Raw genomic sequence first — 17,791 nt, forward strand, 5'->3', positions numbered from 1 at the left:
TCCTCCTCCTTATAGTTCCTGTCAATTACCCTGAAAGTCTGGGGAAAGGCACATGGTGGGAGACAAGGGAAATGGAACGGCGGGACAAGGAGGATGGTGGCATGTAAAGGGAATATGAGCCCTATGGCATTTTCCTGGGGGACAAATATTCCACCCCAGTAGGACACGCCTGTGTGTGGGAAAGCTGCTGGAGAAGATAATTTCAGCGTCAAATTCCCCCGAGCAATTATAAGACATGAACAGAAATAGCAAGTGCAAACCAAGAATCTGACTTTCACCCAGTTTTGCAATAAAAGATTTTATAGTGGAATCAACTGAGATGTATGTATGTCAGAATTAAGAATCGAGCTTTGAATATGTTTTGCTCTTAAAGAATCAAATGCAGATCATTAGTATTAATAATATTTTAAAACTGATTTTACTAGCTATCTCTTTTACGGAAGACAAACTCTTGGTTTCATTTGCGGAGTCAACATTTGTGGAATGGGTGTTTGAAAAAGTATTTTACAAAACAGCAGTAATGTGTGATTGTCTTTGTTTTTTGAATGTATGTTATCAGTTTGCTTCCTGGCTGTGTGAGCAGTATTTTTAGATTTTCTAACTATCCATTAAAATCTAGACACGCCCTGGGTCCTTTTGTCTTTCAGCTGCTTATTGCTTCATTGTAATCTTCATCTGAGTGTTATTTACTCACTGTTATCCCTTTAACTGTAAATTCTGGTTTATGTGTGTCTACTTGCTAACTGAAATTAAGTGATGTACAGCTATGTGTGCTTTGGTACATAGCCACAATGGGATGGAAGATTAAATATGCCACATCAAGAATTATCTCAGCATCCCTATTTCCTGTAAGTTCATCTTTGACCATTAGTGTGACTGTAATTCAAATTTTTAAAGATTCTGGCTTATCAACATTCTGCGCTGCCATAAGTCAGCATAGAAAAGTGAGCTTTCTATTATCTTCTCTAACACAGTTGTGATGCATTGATGACTTGTTACGACAGTTATGAAAATTAATATTCTGCGTGTCATCAGTGTTCTACTTCCCAGCACTTTAACATCTACCCATCTTCATTTTGCTGTCCTACTCTTTCCCACTAAGATGTCTCCCAGTCTTTCAGCAGAAATTTCTGACCCTCTGGGTACTTTAACTTTCTTTTTCCCATAAACACCCAAACTCAACCCTCTTAGGACATTCTGTAGCGCCATGCATTGTTCAAGACTTTTTCTATGACAATACTCGAAACGGAAGCGGGAATGCAAAGAATGGAGACTCTTCCCAAAGTACTTCCCTGAGATAATAGTTCCCTTAGAGAACATTTTGTTTAATAACTGCGTTTAGAAATGATTTGGTATACTTTTTCAGGAAATGCAGAAGGCCTAGTGCAGCTTTATTGCATAGGAGTTCAGTCTGTTGACCATAATAGGAGTTCCAATTTATGGGCAAAAATGCTCTTAATGACACATACGATTTCAACGTACACATTTGCTTTTGATTAAATTCTGTAACACATTGGTACACCCATGTAGAACTGACATTTGTCTTTATGAATCTCATGTAAAATGACACTTTGAGTCATGCTTAAGGAATTTACAAGAAGAACATGACAAAACAATGTCCTTTTTGTGAATAGAGACCATATTGTAAGCTTTTATTGCTTTACCAGTAATACATAATTAAATATGTCTACAAGGTCTGGCTTTGATCCTGGGGCTTTCTTCCCCGGGTTTAAGCTAGATACAGTTCATGTATCCATGATACAACTGCATAGTAGGTAAAGTTTATGTCCAGCCTGTACTTTTAAAATCCAATCTCTTGTGAATTCACTGTACTCCTAACATAATCGCAGAGAACAGTTTAAAGCTGCTATAACACTAAGATGTAAAGTCAAAAGGTCTAAGAAGAGATTAAGAGCGGAACATGACCGTGGATGGACAGCAGCAGATGGGATGCATCACTGAGAGCATTCCCAGTTGCTGGAAGGCAGTACGTCCTGTGAAGCACGTTCCTCCTGCGGCCAGGCAGAGCTCCCCATTCAGGACCAGAAAAGCAGCTTCACTCTGCAGGCTCCTCCACTGACACTGGAGATGAAGCTCATCCCAAACCCCTGCACAGCGAGGTTATGGAGAAGCTGGAAAGGGGAAAGATAGTTTGGAATTCTGTAGGAATAGAAAGGAGGATTCATTTAAAAAATTACTTGCTCATGAAATCCTCTTCCTTTCCACATAATTACTTGGCCAAATCTTTCTTATACTGAAAAATTATTAACAGCTGACTGTTACTTTCTTCAGAGCTTTTCCTGGGTAGTCTCTTTGCTGAGAAATGCTATGGAGTGAATCAGAAAAAAATTGTGATTGAAGGCAACTAGCTCCATCTTTTCACAGTGAAAAAAGGTTTGGTTTTCAGAAGTATTCAGCATCTGGAGTTCCTTCACAAAACTTCTGAAGGTAATAAATATCCATTTATTTTCTTGACAAAATGTAGTCTCCAGTGCCTCTATTATATCTTGCTTCATGATATTTACTTTCCAAGGCTGTTTTGTTATAACTCTTTGATTCAGACTTCTTGCGCAATTAAAGTCCCTTAGAAAATTTTCAGGTGTCTGCTTATGAAACATGACCCTCACACAGACAGACTGCATGCATTTTGCAATGTTTACTTCTGATTCCCTGTTTTGCAAACATTCCTAGAAGGATAGTCAAGAGAGCAAACAGAAAGGAGGATGTGAATGCGGCCAAGGAGAATTTGCCTAAGCACTGTAGCATCTGCAGAACTCCCCTCCTGCCCCATATTTTCAAGGCTGCAGTGTGTTACTGCTGACTTGAGAGACAGCCAGGCTGTGTATGGCAAAGTGGGGATCAGGAAAGGTGGTGGTAGCATAACTGAGTAAGGAAGACATCTGTGCCATGTGTATGGACACTGAGACATTCCTGTATCATTGTAGAGCTTGTTTTTCAAGGCTGGACACTGGGTGGGAAGAACCAGAGCCCAGGGAATTCAATACTAGTGGCACTGAACACACTAAGGGCTCACAGCCGGCTTTTTCTTCTGGGAAGAGTGTGAGTGCTCTTAAGCAGGAGCTCAGCCTCGTCAGAGCAGCAGCCTTCTTGCAAAGAGCCAGTACCCGCGCTGGCTCTTTGTACAGCAGGAAGTGCGGTGGTGTTTGGTGAAGTCAGTAAAACTTTCATTTGTTTTTACATTCAGGGTTCAATGTTCAGTTATATTCCACGTTCAGGGCTGGTTTCTAATTTCTTCAGGAGAGACAACCTACAGCATGAGCACTATTGGTCTATGGCATAATCTGGAGCCTAAATTGGAGCTGAAGGCTAAGCTTGCCAGGAACACAATGGCAGAAGAGGAAACACAAATGAACAGCTGAAAATTAATTCACAACTCCAGGAAAGCACCTGAATTTGTATAGTTACAACCATCAAGCCATCTGCACATGAGTTTCAATCTTCATTTTAAGTACTGCAAATAGTACTCCTTACAGCTAAGGTTTCTAACACCTCCTAGAAGACCTGATTGTCCATTGTCTCTGATGTTCAGGCTTGCACTGTTCATACGCAATGCCTGTGTATCTGCCTCTGACCAAGGCCTGAAAATTTCAGCACCAAGTGTTAAGCTATTACATTAATGAAAAATGGATTTTTTTTCCCAAGGTAAAAAAAAAAAAAAAAAAAAAGAAAACAAGGCCTTCTAAGGCCTCCTTATTGTATGCTTACCTTCTTATTTGTGCTTTATTTTACTGGTTTCACTGTGCTTTTAGCTTTGTTAAATCCTCCAAACAGGGATCTCCTATTTATCATTCTCTTACTTATTGAACAAAGTCCTTTATATTGCTGAAATAATGGGCAAACAGCAACAATTTACAAGCTTTTGACATTATAAGAGAAGCAGAACAAGCCATGTGGCCATTCTATTTTAATAAATCTCCTTTACATGGTTTCTTAATTCTATAGGAAGCCGCTCTTGGGGTTATTCCCTTTAATCCCCCGAGCAATCTGATTATTTGTGTGCTACAATAACTTTTTTTTTTTTTCAACGTGTAGCTTTCTTTTTCAATGTTTTGCTTCAGTTTTAGTTGTCCTGGATGCAGAATGATCTCTGCTCGTCTCCTTTAAACCTTCCAGTCCCTATTACATCAACAACATTTTCAATTTACATGACAACTCTGTCAGGTTTCAGATGTGGCACTTCTTTTGCTAGATGAATACTTTCCAGGGTCCAGGGGATGCTGAGCTCTACTTGCTCCTCTCCTTCACTTCATGCAGAGAACTGCCTGCCCAGAGCTCACATCTCTCCTCTGTGGTTTAGGTGCCATTGACAGAAGGATTTTTTCTTTACGTTCTTTTGCACCAGAGCTATTGCAGCACTTTGCTCACTTCATAGATTTCAGAGTTCCTCATAACTCGTGGTTCTCAGGTTTTGTGGGAGGGAGGCTGGGTGCTGGAAACTATCAGTGAATTTAGGGCTGGCTTCTCATGTGTTTATATGTAGGTCATTTATTCCTATGACTTTTAATTAAAGATATGTTTCCTCTTCTTAATACCTTACCATATCATGTACATACAGCAGCCATGAAAAATAAAATGTGATAGACTAAAATTTGCCTGGGAACAGGAAAAGCAATAGACTATTCAGCTAAGAGAGATATTGTGTAGAGAAAAGTACAAGATTTAATACTAGCGGTATAAAAGAAGCTGCATATAAAGTTGTCTCCTTCCTCATAGAAATATGAGTCTACAAAACAGCCTGTGTGATATCTTAACATAAGCACCTGAAGTACATGTACAAAGCATGAAGGCTAAGTACATTTCTTGAAAGACCATTGTTTTCTTATAGGACAGAGGACATTTTAATTGCATTACTAGCTGGCATTAAAAATTAAAGGGATTTTATGAAATATGAAGCAAAAAATGAACTATGTATTTCTGTGGGAATATTTATTTTGAAAATTTATCCCAGAAAACTCACATTGAAACTTATAGTTAAACCTTGATCTGGTATTTTGTGTCAGAAAAAAAAAAAAAAAAAAGAACACTTCAGCTTAATTTGAGTTTGGGTATTTCAAAGCAGATCTTTTCTAACTCAGAAAAAAAGACCTTTTCATTAATCCATCATTTTGGAAACAGTCGTACTAACCCACAACCACATACAAATACAAAAATCCTAATGGGACTATTTTCTTACTAAGCCTGTAATAGTTTACATTCACCTAATGGCCTGGGGTTATAAGCAAACTACTCAATTAGAGAATTTAGGCTGGTTGCCCACATATTTTAGAGCAAATTATCCCTTCACAAATGCAGAACCCCCTATATAAAATGCCTAAACAGTATTTCCTGTTTAAAAAAAACAAAAAACAAAAAACTATTCCCTAAATTCCCACCTTAAGCCTACTAAGTATTTCTCTTTATGCTAGTGTAGCCATTTTATGGAGAAATATTTGTTTTTTGCCTTGCATACCTCAATCTAGACCCTTTTGCTGGAATGTTTTTTAACCTTCCAAGCAGCTAAGAAATGCTAATGCAACTTTTTTTTTCTTTGTTTTTGAGTAAGTTTTTTAAAAGTAGCTTCCCACTCTCCTTATTAGTGATACTGAAACCTGCAGGTCTTCTGAAGGTCTGGCATTCCGAAGCTTGGAGGATAACAGATCTTGCTCTTTAAAGGGCACTCTGAATTCTGAGTCATCTTTTAGCACTTACTATTTCTTCTACTGTTTCTTTTATTTAAAAGAGAGGTTGATGATTTCAACCTATAAACACCTATTAAAAGTTCCTCACCCTATTATGCTGAGCTGCTGCTCTTAATTATGTGCAGCTGGATGGATCACTGAATTCTCATTTCAAAGACAAAGATTTAAAAAATACGACAAACCAGTTATCAGCTCCTCATAACACGCCCACCTCTGAAATCAAGACAAGTGTGACTTTGCATACAGAGAATGAGCATCTCCCTTATGGTATTTGATCACAACAGGAAAGTCCAGCTCAGGCCCCATGTGGGTGATGGGTGCTGAGGGCACTGGTGCGGTTTTGGTGCTGTGCATGGAGGGGTTCCCACCTCTGATCCTCCTGTTGGGCTGTCTGCTTTTGTGGTCGTTTGGAGTTAATGTTCTGGGAGCTGTAATAGGAGCTGAAGGAACTGCTGCTTGGTGGAGCTGCAAGTAGACAGGACACAGACTTTTTCACAAATGAAAATAGTTGGAAATTGTGAGTGCTGTGACTGTCGTGAGCACCAGTGACGTGCCCTTTCTCCTGTCTGAGGTCTGGCATAAAGGATCAGGGTGCTGCTAGCTTTTGCCTTGCTGCTCTTTCTTGAAGCTTATGGAGCATTTTTCCATGACGTCTGTCTAGACAGCAGCTTTGTCCTCTAGCACAGATCTAGTACAGAGCACGTAGATGTCCTTGCACAAAATGCTGCTGAAGTCAGATCTGGTTGTGTTCATCTGAAGACAGAATTTATCTCAAAATATAAAACTGTATGTAATATGTTTTAAATAAATCACTGAAAATACTTTCAGTGTAGCAATGGGATAGTGAAGAAACATTTGAACACCCAAGCATGTCTTTAGAGAAGATGAGCCTACCATATTTGACATGCTTTACATTTTCAGTTCTAACTGCCTCTCTTCAATCTTTATATAGTCTAATCTTACGTAAAAGTCAGAATGTGTGGGATTTCTCCAGTGTGGCATCCAACTCAAGCTGTCACATTTGAAGGCATAGGTGTTAAAAAATTAGATAAAGAGAACAATCTCCTGGACCAATGCACAGCTCAGATAATACAGAAGAAATGATAAATAAATAAATAAAAACCATATACTTTTTCTGCAACCTGCTTGTCTGCAAAAATTGTGAAGGGCAAGAGCAGAAAGAAGAGATTAAAATTGCCAAGTAACCCATGAGATCTGTGTCACAGCAGCATGAGATGGAGTAGGCACAGAAAATGTGTGGTTTGTACTGTTGTATTTCCCCTTGAGAGACAGCTGCCAGGAGCAGGAACACCCTGCAGATGGACTCTGAGCACCCCGAGGGACCAGGCCCACCGCTGGGGCTGCGCTGCCTGGCATGGGCAGCCATGTCTCCAGCACCATACTTCACTAAACATGGGTGTGAAGGTGAGTGGGGCTACTGAAAGCAGCAGAAATGTAGTCACTGCACAGCACTGGAGAAACCAAATGGAAAGGCAGAACAAGGCCTATCCATCACCTTTTAATTGGCAGGTTTAACTGGATGTTTCTGTCTTGATGGCACCCAGGATGTGCTTTACAACTGCTCTGGTAGGTAGAAGACGTATTACTGATGAAGGAATTTTACAGCCTCAGGTCTCAGCCCTGCATTATGCCTGGATGCCCACAACTGTGCAGAACCCCAATAATGTTTTGGGAAAGCACACAGACATCCCATTTAGTCTCTGATGAAGGATTAGGGTCTAATTTCATGCAGCGATCAAAGAATAGAGAAGCTGTAAATTCAAAATTAAGGGAAGTACCTGTTGAAGAAAGAAAGATGATTGCAGTGTAATACAAGTAGTTGAGCACAGCATGAAAAAGCAAAGAATTATTTTACATAGAAAATAATGAATCAATAGATGTCAATGCACATACTTTTGTAAGTAATGCTAAAGAAGTGTTTTCAGGAGAAATTTAAAATCAGCAGACTGTAGATGAATATTCCACGTGAAAGATGGTTATGGTCTTAGGGGAATGGGTGGTAGTCCCTTCAGTGGGGAAAGGATAGCACTCACGACTCTCAACTTCACCACAAAAACAAAAGGCAAACATTCATTGGTGTCTTCATATGTGTCCATTAAGCAGGGCTTCTTCTAGTGATATGGAATTTTCTTATTAAAAAAATACAGTAGATTACTTGAAAAGCTAAGAAAAATATCAAAGGAATATGCGAGCATTATAGGACTCACAATCAGACCAGAAATTCTGGAGCAAACTGGGTAAAAACAAAATGCCCAATCTCTCTGTGTGATAGAATTTGATTAAGGTTTATTGGCTTTTTACTACAATTTCCAATTTGACAGGCCCTACTAAAGCTAAAATTGAATTTCATATACAAAGCTTATGTGGTTATGTTTGTTATTAGCATTGTCTTCCCTAGAGATATTTGGATTTTGTTTAACTGAAAAATAAACAAGTTAAATGCCGAATTGCCTGGCTAAGACAGTTATATGATGTGGTCTTTTCCTTTCATTATAAAGATTGTGAGTTTTGGGATACATGTTTAGGAGTTTGTGGTTACTTTACTTTAAATCTAATACTATGGACTTATAACATTTTTGTTCTATGTTCTGCTTTTTTCATATAAAGGTCTGTGTCCTGGCCAATTTATGGCCAGACTTATCCAATAAACAAGTTTGTAGGAATGCATTTATAGATTGTTAGAAATATGTGTGGTGCCTGCACTTTTCTCAGCAATAATGTAGTGATTTATTTTTACTGTTAATTTTTAGTTATATTACAACAAAAAAGGAAAATAATTAGCATAGATCAGAAGTTACTTTCCTAAGCATATTGGAAAAAATCAGAAGATGCATAGATCAAGATTAAAAAAATGCCTAATGAGTATGGATGGACTCCTCCACTCTTGGATGCTAAGCTGAAGACACTTCAGAGAGACTTGATTTCCAAAGGTTAGACACTCTGTACTTTCTGAAAACGATCTCTTGCAGTATCCCACCAGAACCCACAAAACCTTTCGGAATTTTTTTTTTTTTTAGTAAATCAAAGAGTAAGAAAGCCAAATAGGAAAGGTTATGATCTGTAAAAATCGTTTATCATATTGGTATAATTCAGCAAATTACTTTACAGGATAGGAGGCAGATAGTTGCACTGTGGAAGTTTCCAGGAATCAATTTAGTAGCCATGAGGCATTCAAGTGTAGAACAGAGACATCACCAAGCAGTTTACATCTTAAATATAGAAAACAAACAAAAGAGAGATGGGCTATCAATAACACAATATTATTTTTTGCCAAGTATTTTTTTCTTTTTTTTTTGCTGATATTGTTGGTGCACTGTGTTGTTAGATCTTCTGTGAAAATGAAGAGAGGTTGTGATGTTTTAAGGAATACATTCTTAAGAGAGAGGGCTAGTGAGAGGAGAATAAGTAAGTTTCCAATGTACGTTAAGATGTTTGAGATTAGCATCTGTCTATCTGAAAGTGAAGATAATTAAATGAATGTATAAAACACGCCTATCCATCATAGAGAACTGAAGTCACTGACAAGCATAAAAAGGATTATAGTGCTTTTTGTGCTTTTCTGGCATGAAATAACTGATCTACTACTGATAAATGTATATTAATAAAATAACTCAGACCAAACAGAAATACATATTTTGCCCTAACACAAAACTAGACTTCACTACATGCTATTTTCTATTTCCTTGTAACCTTCTTTATTCTCAGTAGGACTCAATTTGGTGTGCTGTCTGTGCTGAAAAATGAGTCAGAGTTCATTTTCTAATACGTTTGATTCTGGTTTATTTTGCTTAAGGAACGTAAGCTTTATTTCACATTTTTCTCTTCCCCAACTTTCCATCTGCATTCTACCTTTGAGTTTTTACAGCTGTATCATTGCCCTTACTTTTCACTTTCCTGTCCGTTGGTTGCGTATATGTTGGTTTATGATTGGAACATGAAGTGTACCCCAAAAATGTGCAGTGGAAACCAAACTCAGTGCTCCAAAATGCATGTTCCCAAACATGTTTTGAAAACTCAAGACATATTAATTTAAGCACTTCTGTGTCATCAAAGCAGGCTTGAAATGACCTTGAATCCTATCATTTGGAGTCACTGGACTGATTACAGTAGGATTTTTTTCCATCCTTTACATGTATTTAAAGAAATAGATCTATATTAAGAAAGATAATGTTTTTGAGATCCTTTTAATATCATTCATTCAAGCTTTGTTTCAGACATTTACTAGTATGATATACTAAGAGAAAATCATGTTGATCACTGTGAGTTTTGCATGTGAAGGCACTATAAATTCAGGTCTTAAGATATTTAAGACTTAGAGCTGTAATAATTTTGGTAAAGGATACTCAGTAGCTGAGATATGTTCTGAAATTCTGAATGCTTTCAAATTTCACATTCTTTGAAAAGTTATTTGAAAATTGTGTGTGTGAAAAGACCAACAGAGGTTATACCATTAAACATGAACACAAAGCAACTGTTCTTTGTCCTTCAACTTGCAAGATATATATCTGCTTTCAAGGGGAGCTCTAATATTTGTCATCTTTAACTGAATGAAATCACAGATAGTTTTACATGTGGATTTTATTATACGAATTGGTTTATAAGCCTGCTATTTAACATGATTATACGAATTACGAACTGTGATTTTATTTCTTTTATAATCTTTGTAGAGCTTGCCATTACTTTTACATGTCTATGTCTGGCATTATGCACCTTTGAAACTGTGCCAAAATATTTATTGTCCTATTTCTGGCATTCTGGGACTACGTGGTTCCGTTTGGTTTCCAACCAGAACAACGCCTATTAGCAGATCCAGTTCTCAGTACTTTGCTGAAAACAATTTTATATGCAAATTTAATACTTCATTAAAGTAAGTTCTTGTAACAATCAGTAGTATGTATGAAATGCATTTAATGCAGGTAATGTTCTATCTACCATTTTGAACAGTTATCAAAAGCAAAATATATGTACTAATTAGAACTTTCCTTCTCATTGCCTGTCTCCTCCAGCTTGACTAATCAGCAAGCACTAAAACGCAGTCAGGTTGAATAGAAATGGCACACTGTTCCTGCACTTGTCTGTGCTCTGTACGTACACACAGTGCCCTGGGAGGGAGGATCACTGTGCAAAGAACAGCACATTCCCATTTGCCCCCTGAATCATATTCATTTGGTTCCAAATTCCATTATTCTTAATCAAGTAAAAATCGTCTTAAGGTCAACAGGAGTTTCATTCAAATTACTTCATAATTTGGCCCTCATTTTGTTGGGTTTGTTCACACTTTGCCCAGTAGGCATAGCCATATTAAAAAGGCTATTGGAGAGCATTCTTTATTTTATTTAGCTTCAAGGAAGTAGACGTTAATAAAATTTAAGGATGTACTTATGTGTTTATTATAGAGGAGGAATCCTGTTGAATCAGAACCCTAATTTGTTTAAAGAGTAAACTGCTTCAGGAAGCAAAAATAATATAGCTGACTTAGGTATTAGTACAGCTCAAATACCTTCAGTGAGAATAATCAGGCTTTCACTTAGAGACTAGGGAAAATTGATTTAGTATGTTTTTTTACAGAACATTGAGTTATTGTTTATACAGTCATTTTTCTAACTATAAACATATATTACTCATTATAACCATTAAAGAGTCAGATGCTTGAAGTCATGCCCATCAGGAAAGGGTATGAACTTATATGTGCATAATAACTGCTTCTAAAACTTCATACAAGATTTGAAGCACAACTTATCTAAAATGTAGGCAAAACCACCTTTCTGCTTCTCATGTGACAATTTCATACTAGGCTTTTTCTGTTTGTTGATGAGGTCTGAATGACAGAATTAACACATATATTTCAATATTTTATGAATAATCATTTTCCTGAATAATTGTGCTGCAAAAATAATCCAATTTTTAACCATGTTCCCAAACGTACTGTCAGAGATTCATAGTAATCAAATGAAGATGACAGTTGATGGCCTTTCAAGTACAGAAAAATTCATACTTGAGGGTACCAACCAAGAAGTTAAAGACACAAACAGTTTTTAAAAATTTATTTCAAGCTTTTAAATGTTTCCTTTTTTCCACAGAAAAATAAACAGCAAAATAATAATAGTAATAATAGCAATAGTAATAATTGCAACAGTAATAGTAAGTAATAAGAGTAATAACAATTATAGTAATAGTAATAATAGTATTATTAATAATAACAATTATTACAAATCAAAAGAAAAGGTCACAACAAGAATAATTTATGGAATGGAATTGCTGATCTTAGCTTTTTAGATGACTGTATAGAATCATAGAATCATTTAGGTTGGAAAAGACCTTCAAGATCATCAATTCCAACCATACAACTGTTCAAAGATTTTTAAATGAGCTATTCACTTCAAATTATATATTTTGACTTGGTGGATTGTGAATTTCTTTTTCAGGTAATAATTATCAGGAAGAGTCAGATGCAAAGGACTTCATGAAAGTGCTGGAGCATTGAAAGACTCTGCATGATAAAATACTAAAAAACTCAGGGAATAAGAGGCAAACATAAGAATACTGACATCTGACACTGCAAATATTACAGCTGGATGAGAACGTCAAACTAAGCATACACTATTAAAAAAAACAAAAACAAACAAACAAAAAAATCAAATCTATGATATATTCCTCAGTGCCAGTCCTTCAGAGCACATTTTTAAAGCACATCATGACAAAATATGGCACTGAACTCACCCTACTTTGGGAGCACCACCTTTCCTGTATACTCTGAAATGAGTAAAATCTCACAAATTAAACACAAATTATTTGGTTAATTCATTTTAAGCCTTTCTAGTGGCTTTCAATTTATATCTGTCTCATGGCCTCAAGCCTCAACACTTTTTAGCTTACCCATTCCTTCTAAGAGGGCTCTGCCAGTCCTTTGTAGTCTGAAAAATATCTCTAGATCTCTTTCCAGTCCCAGTCCTAACTGAAACTTGCAACGAAACAAGAAAAGAAAATAGTCTGGAGTCCTCTCAATTAGTTCTGTCAGTTTAGAGTAAAGTATAGGTTTAACTACAAGAGTTATTTCTATATGTGTTTTCCCAAGTTTCTAAAAAATAAAATATTCCTATGTAATTATATCAAATATATTTTTAACTTATTTGTTTGTTTACCAAAGCTGGATTACAAAAGACATTCACAAATTCATGTTAATTACTATGTATTTGTCATTTATGAAATAGCAGGATGCACTCTTTCAGCTCAAGATGCAGAAGCAGCAGAGTCCAGGCCCCGAGAAACATGACCGACACTGGCATGATCGAGTTTTTTCTTCTGCCAACTCAGCCGGCTGGGGCACGTTCAGCTGGGGATGGCATATGAGGAAGCTGCAGCAACCCAGTGCTGACAGCAAGTCCATTTGATCAATCTTGGTTGGGTAGCTTTGCAGGTGGAAAGCAGAGCGGCAGCGAGGAGTGCCTGGACAGTGTCCCTAACAGCTCAGGCTTGCTTTAATCTCTGAGGTGCCTACCGTGCATGAGGAAGTGGCCTGAAGCAATGCTGTGCTCTTGAGGAAGCCCCCGTGGTGTAGAGCAATGAGCACAGCACCAGCTATCCAAAACAGAGGAACTGCGGCACAGTACTCCTCCAGCTTTGCTCGAAGCAATGCAGCATGCAATGAATGGCACGTAATTCTCAAACTGTTCTGTTATCAGCTAATAGTGTTGTGAAAATACTGGTGAGATGGCAGCACATGCAGACCATAGTCAATGGCGCAAAGGGGAGCGGAGTTGGTGATCTTAAAGCTATCTGCATACACTCATTTGCTGCCGTAGCATCTCCAATTGCAATGTAGACTATGGTTCTGTTTCAACATTTAAATTTTCCCAGCATCTAAATGAGTTAAACTACATGGCCTCACTAGCCAGAAAAATCTGAACAGGTCTACTTTAAAGAATGCTGAATGTACTTTGGAAGCCTAATTCAAAACCTCAAGTAAACACAAATAAGCAATGTTGAGCTTTTCTTATCCAAATAGTATTTTCTTAAGGATGTGTACAACCATATATATATTTAGAAAATATATCAGGCTAGACTGCTTATATTGCTAAAGTATAAGTGTTAAAAATGTTACCATGGGAAAACACTTCCCAAAGGCAAAAAAGAGTCTCAGGGTGCGAGAGCAAAACATTTAAAAAGAAGTTTATTACTGATTCTTCAGTGTTCTGGATATGGAGAGACTATAGAATTACTAAGTACTATCTATGATGCTGGGGAAAATTCTGGAGATGTTCTCTGCTGTTAGAGTCATTATGTACAATCACATTAAATGCCAATCCTACTGATAATGAAGGATTTTGAAAGGAAAAGATTTAGAGTTTTAACTACTCTGTAGGGGGCAGTTTTGAACCAGATTAATGAAAATTTTACTCTGACTAATCTGAAATTATGGTTCTATATTCAATTTTATTATCCTCACCAGCTACATGGGCATAATTTCTTCTTTTAGGTAGATCTAGGCTAGTTATGCTCTAGGGTAGCTGCATACTATCACATAACATCACATAGCTGCGAGACTTTTCAGTCTGAAAAGTTCAATAATGGTTGCTAACAATATCTTTTTAAACCTACCAATTAAATAGATTCATAATTGTATAGCAGTGATTAGAACTTCATGGAGGAGGACTTCAATTCTGGAAAAAAAAAAAGGAGAGAGGTTTCTCAGAGATGTTAGTATTGGTTGTAGCATTTCAAAACAAACAAACAAAAAGAAACAAAAAAACACCCAACCCTTGAAACTTTAAACATGGTACTAGCATTATCTAAGTTTATTTTAACTTGATACTATGGTAGAATATGGAAAAGATGTTAGTACGCATAAAGATGTTAGCTTAAAGATTTAAATTAGCTTCTGTCCAGGAGCACATCACATTGAAATATGAAAACCAGGAGTAGATTATAGCTGTATTTCATCTGAAAGCAAAAAGAAAGACATCCTCGCAACATGGGGCAGTCATTGCTACAAGGATTTCAGCAGACATGGCTCTGGAGAACAAGCTGAAGTGAAGGAAAGGCTCAGTCACCAAGTCTTTTTCCACTTGGAAAGGAAAGAGCTTACAGATCTAGAGCGTACAGTTGTGACCTCTGCAGCTGGTAGCAGAGCATCTCTAGTACAGTCAATGTCTCTGCACTGACTGTCATTATTTGACTTTGAATGCACTTACTTGAAGTCCATTCTAGACTGTCGCTCACAGCTAAAGCTGCTAGTTAGTTGATATTATAACTAGCTAATAATGTAGGGTAGTAGGATTCACTCTGAGCACTGGCAGAAACTAAAGGGGTTAATTTCCCAATGTCAAAACTGAAAATGAATGCTTGACAGATGACCAGACTCAGCAGCTCCACTACTTAAAGCTTGAAGTTGACTGTGCTGCCTGAAATGTAGCTGGGATATCTTGTTTGTCTTCCCCAGGCATAAAAGCCTTCCTTAGTCTTTTTGAGTACAATTTTTTTTTTTTCCCCGCAATGTTTAAAATTGTTATACTGGGTCTGGCAGGGATGGAATTAGCTTTTGTCATAACAGCCCTATGTTGCTGTGTTTTGGATTTTGTGACTAAAACAGCATTGATAACACACCAATGTTTTGACTATTGCTGAGCAGCAGCTGCTCAGCATCAAGGCTTTCGCTTTTCCCACTCTGCCCCCTCAGTGAGTAGGCTGGGGCAGGTAGGAAGTTAGGAGGCAACACAGTCAGAGCAGCTGACCTGAACTGGCCAAAGCATTGCTCTATACTGCATAACATCATGCTTGGCAATAAAACTGGGGTAGCAGAAGAAAGTTGGGAGGCTTTGTCTTCCAGGGTAGACATTGCTCAGAGACTGGCTGGACATCGGCCTACTTGGGGGAGGTGGTGAGAGATTTCCTTGTATCCCTTTTATTTCATTCCTTCACTTACTAAACTTACAAAGTAACTGGACCCCTGAGCTTTCTTACTTTCACTCTTCCTATTCTCTCCCCCATCCCTCTGTGGGAAAGTGAGCAAGAGGCTGTGCATGTGCCTATCTGCCAGCCAAGGTCAACTCATCAAAATACGGAAAAAAAGTCATGGGCCATGTCGAGATATATTGTTTCATACAGTGAATTCAACAATTCAGGGAGCAGCTGAAGGTATGCAGCTTCTGTGTATGAATTTTCATTTCAGGGCACCCTGAAGGCCGTATTGCCTTTCTCTCACATCTCTGCACACACTCCCACTAGTCATAAAACTTGTGAGCAGGGGACCTAAGAACTTGTGAATGCAAAGAGCGCCGGTACTCTCTGCTCCTCAGTCTTTTGTACTTTGTACGCGTGATCGGGCTGTTGGCCAGGAGAGGAGACCATAGAATAAAACTGATGGAAGGGGAGCTAGGGACAAGCGGGTTCTTCAGTGCGAGGAAGAAAAGGGAAACGGCAGCCCGTTCCACACAACCTCCCGCACTGTCATTGCCGCAACGTGAACTGAAGAAACACAACGGGTGCAGTTTCTCCCCGAAATGCTGGGATCCTCAGACGCCTACCCTCGCCCCCCCCTCAGGCCGCACCGGCCACACGACACCCCCACCGCCCCCTGCCCACCGCCCACTGCCGGCCAACAGCCGCCGCCCGCCAACGGCCGCCGGGCCGCGCGCCCCTCCCCGGGCCCAGCGCGCGGCGCGGCGCTGGTTGGCTGCCGGGGCCGCGCGGGGCCTGATGGGAGCTCCGCCGGCCCGGCCCGTACCCTCCTCCTTCGGCGGGCGGCGGCGGGGCGGGATGCGCGGCGCGGCCCGCGGCAGGTACGTGCCGGGGCAGGGGGGCGGCACGGAGGAGGAGGAGGAGGCGGCGGCGGCGGCGGCTGGCCCTGCTGGGGGGCGGCCGGCGCTTCCCGGGGCTGGGCCCCCGCCCTCGCCCGTTGACAGCCGGCGGCCCCCGGGAGCGGGGCGGTGGCGCGGGCTGCGAAGGGGGCGGTGGGGTGCGGGGCTTCTCCCTCCCGCACCGTGCCGGGCCCAGCCGCCGCCCCGCCCGCCGATGGGTGGCGGCTCGCAGCCTGGGCTCTCAGCAGCGCCCGGCCCTTCCTCGGTGCCCCATGGGGAGGCGAGTGTCCCCTGGGCGGGGGTTCGCCGGGGCCCTGCCGGGCAGGAGCAGGGGGAAGGCAGCGGGAAGGCCCCAGAGCCCCGCGTCGTGTTGTAACCGAGGGGCGCTGAGGCGGGTGAGCGGCAGGTGATGCTCTTGGTTTTGGCCTGCGTGTTCACCTGCCCGAGCCACTCGGAGCTGGAGGAGCTTCTTATGGGGGCTGTGGGAGCTTCTGGGGGCAGTGGGTTGTGGGAGAGGGACAATTTGGGGTGGAAACCTCGTGAACACGAGTGGAGATTCAGTTTAAAGGTAGCACTCCCATTCTTGGGTGTGATGGTGAACACCTGATGAAACTTCTTCATAAAATAAAGCTACTAGGCTTACAGGCTACATCACTTAAAGAACACACCTCCCTTCCTTCGGGGGTAACATGTCTGTAGCAAAAGCTTCTAGCTCTTTTTCTTTCAATATGACTTCATTTGATGTTATTCAGTCTTGAATTTCAACATTCTAGCTTTTAAAAACTATTTTGGAGATTTTAATTTTTGGAAAGCTTTCAATTTTGAAACTTTTTTGAACCTAGACTGAAGAAATTTGAAGGTGGCAGAGATGTCCTGCATGCTTGTAGGCCTTTTCTAAGGGGAGTCTTTACGGTACGTGAAGTTATTTGGACCCTATGTTAACTTTAAAATTGGCTGAGGCTCATGCTGTTAGCAGAGGAAAGCAGTCTGCCTGACTGCGTGACTTGATAAAGGCTAATGAGATCAATCTATTTTCTCCATCTGGACAAATTGGTTGGTGGATGGCTTCTGTATTCATGCATGATCCGTCCCTCTTTTGAAAGAGAAACACTTTTCATTTCACTACCCTTTATATGGTACTTCTACTCTTGCTTTTTATTAATTAAGTCCCATGTTTTTGGGGTAGAGGAGATGCTATCATGAAATCCATATTTTTTTTTTTTTTGAGACTCTGATAATGAAAATTGATTACAGTGTTTTCTTAAGCTTCTACAT

At 39.7% G+C, this 17,791-nt stretch overlaps 1 protein-coding gene across 6 annotated transcripts in view; it reads left to right on the forward strand.

Annotated features, from left to right (window-relative positions):
• The first annotated feature begins 16,386 nt into the window (after nucleotides 1-16,386).
• LNPK (lunapark, ER junction formation factor) overlaps nucleotides 16,387-17,791 on the forward strand; it is a 39,014-nt gene continuing 37,609 nt past the window's right edge. For 2 of the 6 annotated variants that reach the window (XM_040562013.1, XM_040562016.1), the window contains exon 1: nucleotides 16,387-16,498. The gene's annotated coding sequence lies outside the window, so the exon portion shown is untranslated. Of the gene's footprint in view, nucleotides 16,499-16,652; nucleotides 16,923-17,791 lie in introns of those variants that run through there. The other 4 variants (XM_040562014.1, XM_040562015.1, XM_040562017.1 and 1 more) reach the window with 4 other exon arrangements.

The sequence above is a fragment of the Cygnus olor genome, chromosome 6, assembly GCF_009769625.2.
Source record: "Cygnus olor isolate bCygOlo1 chromosome 6, bCygOlo1.pri.v2, whole genome shotgun sequence".
NCBI lineage: Eukaryota > Metazoa > Chordata > Aves > Anseriformes > Anatidae > Cygnus > Cygnus olor.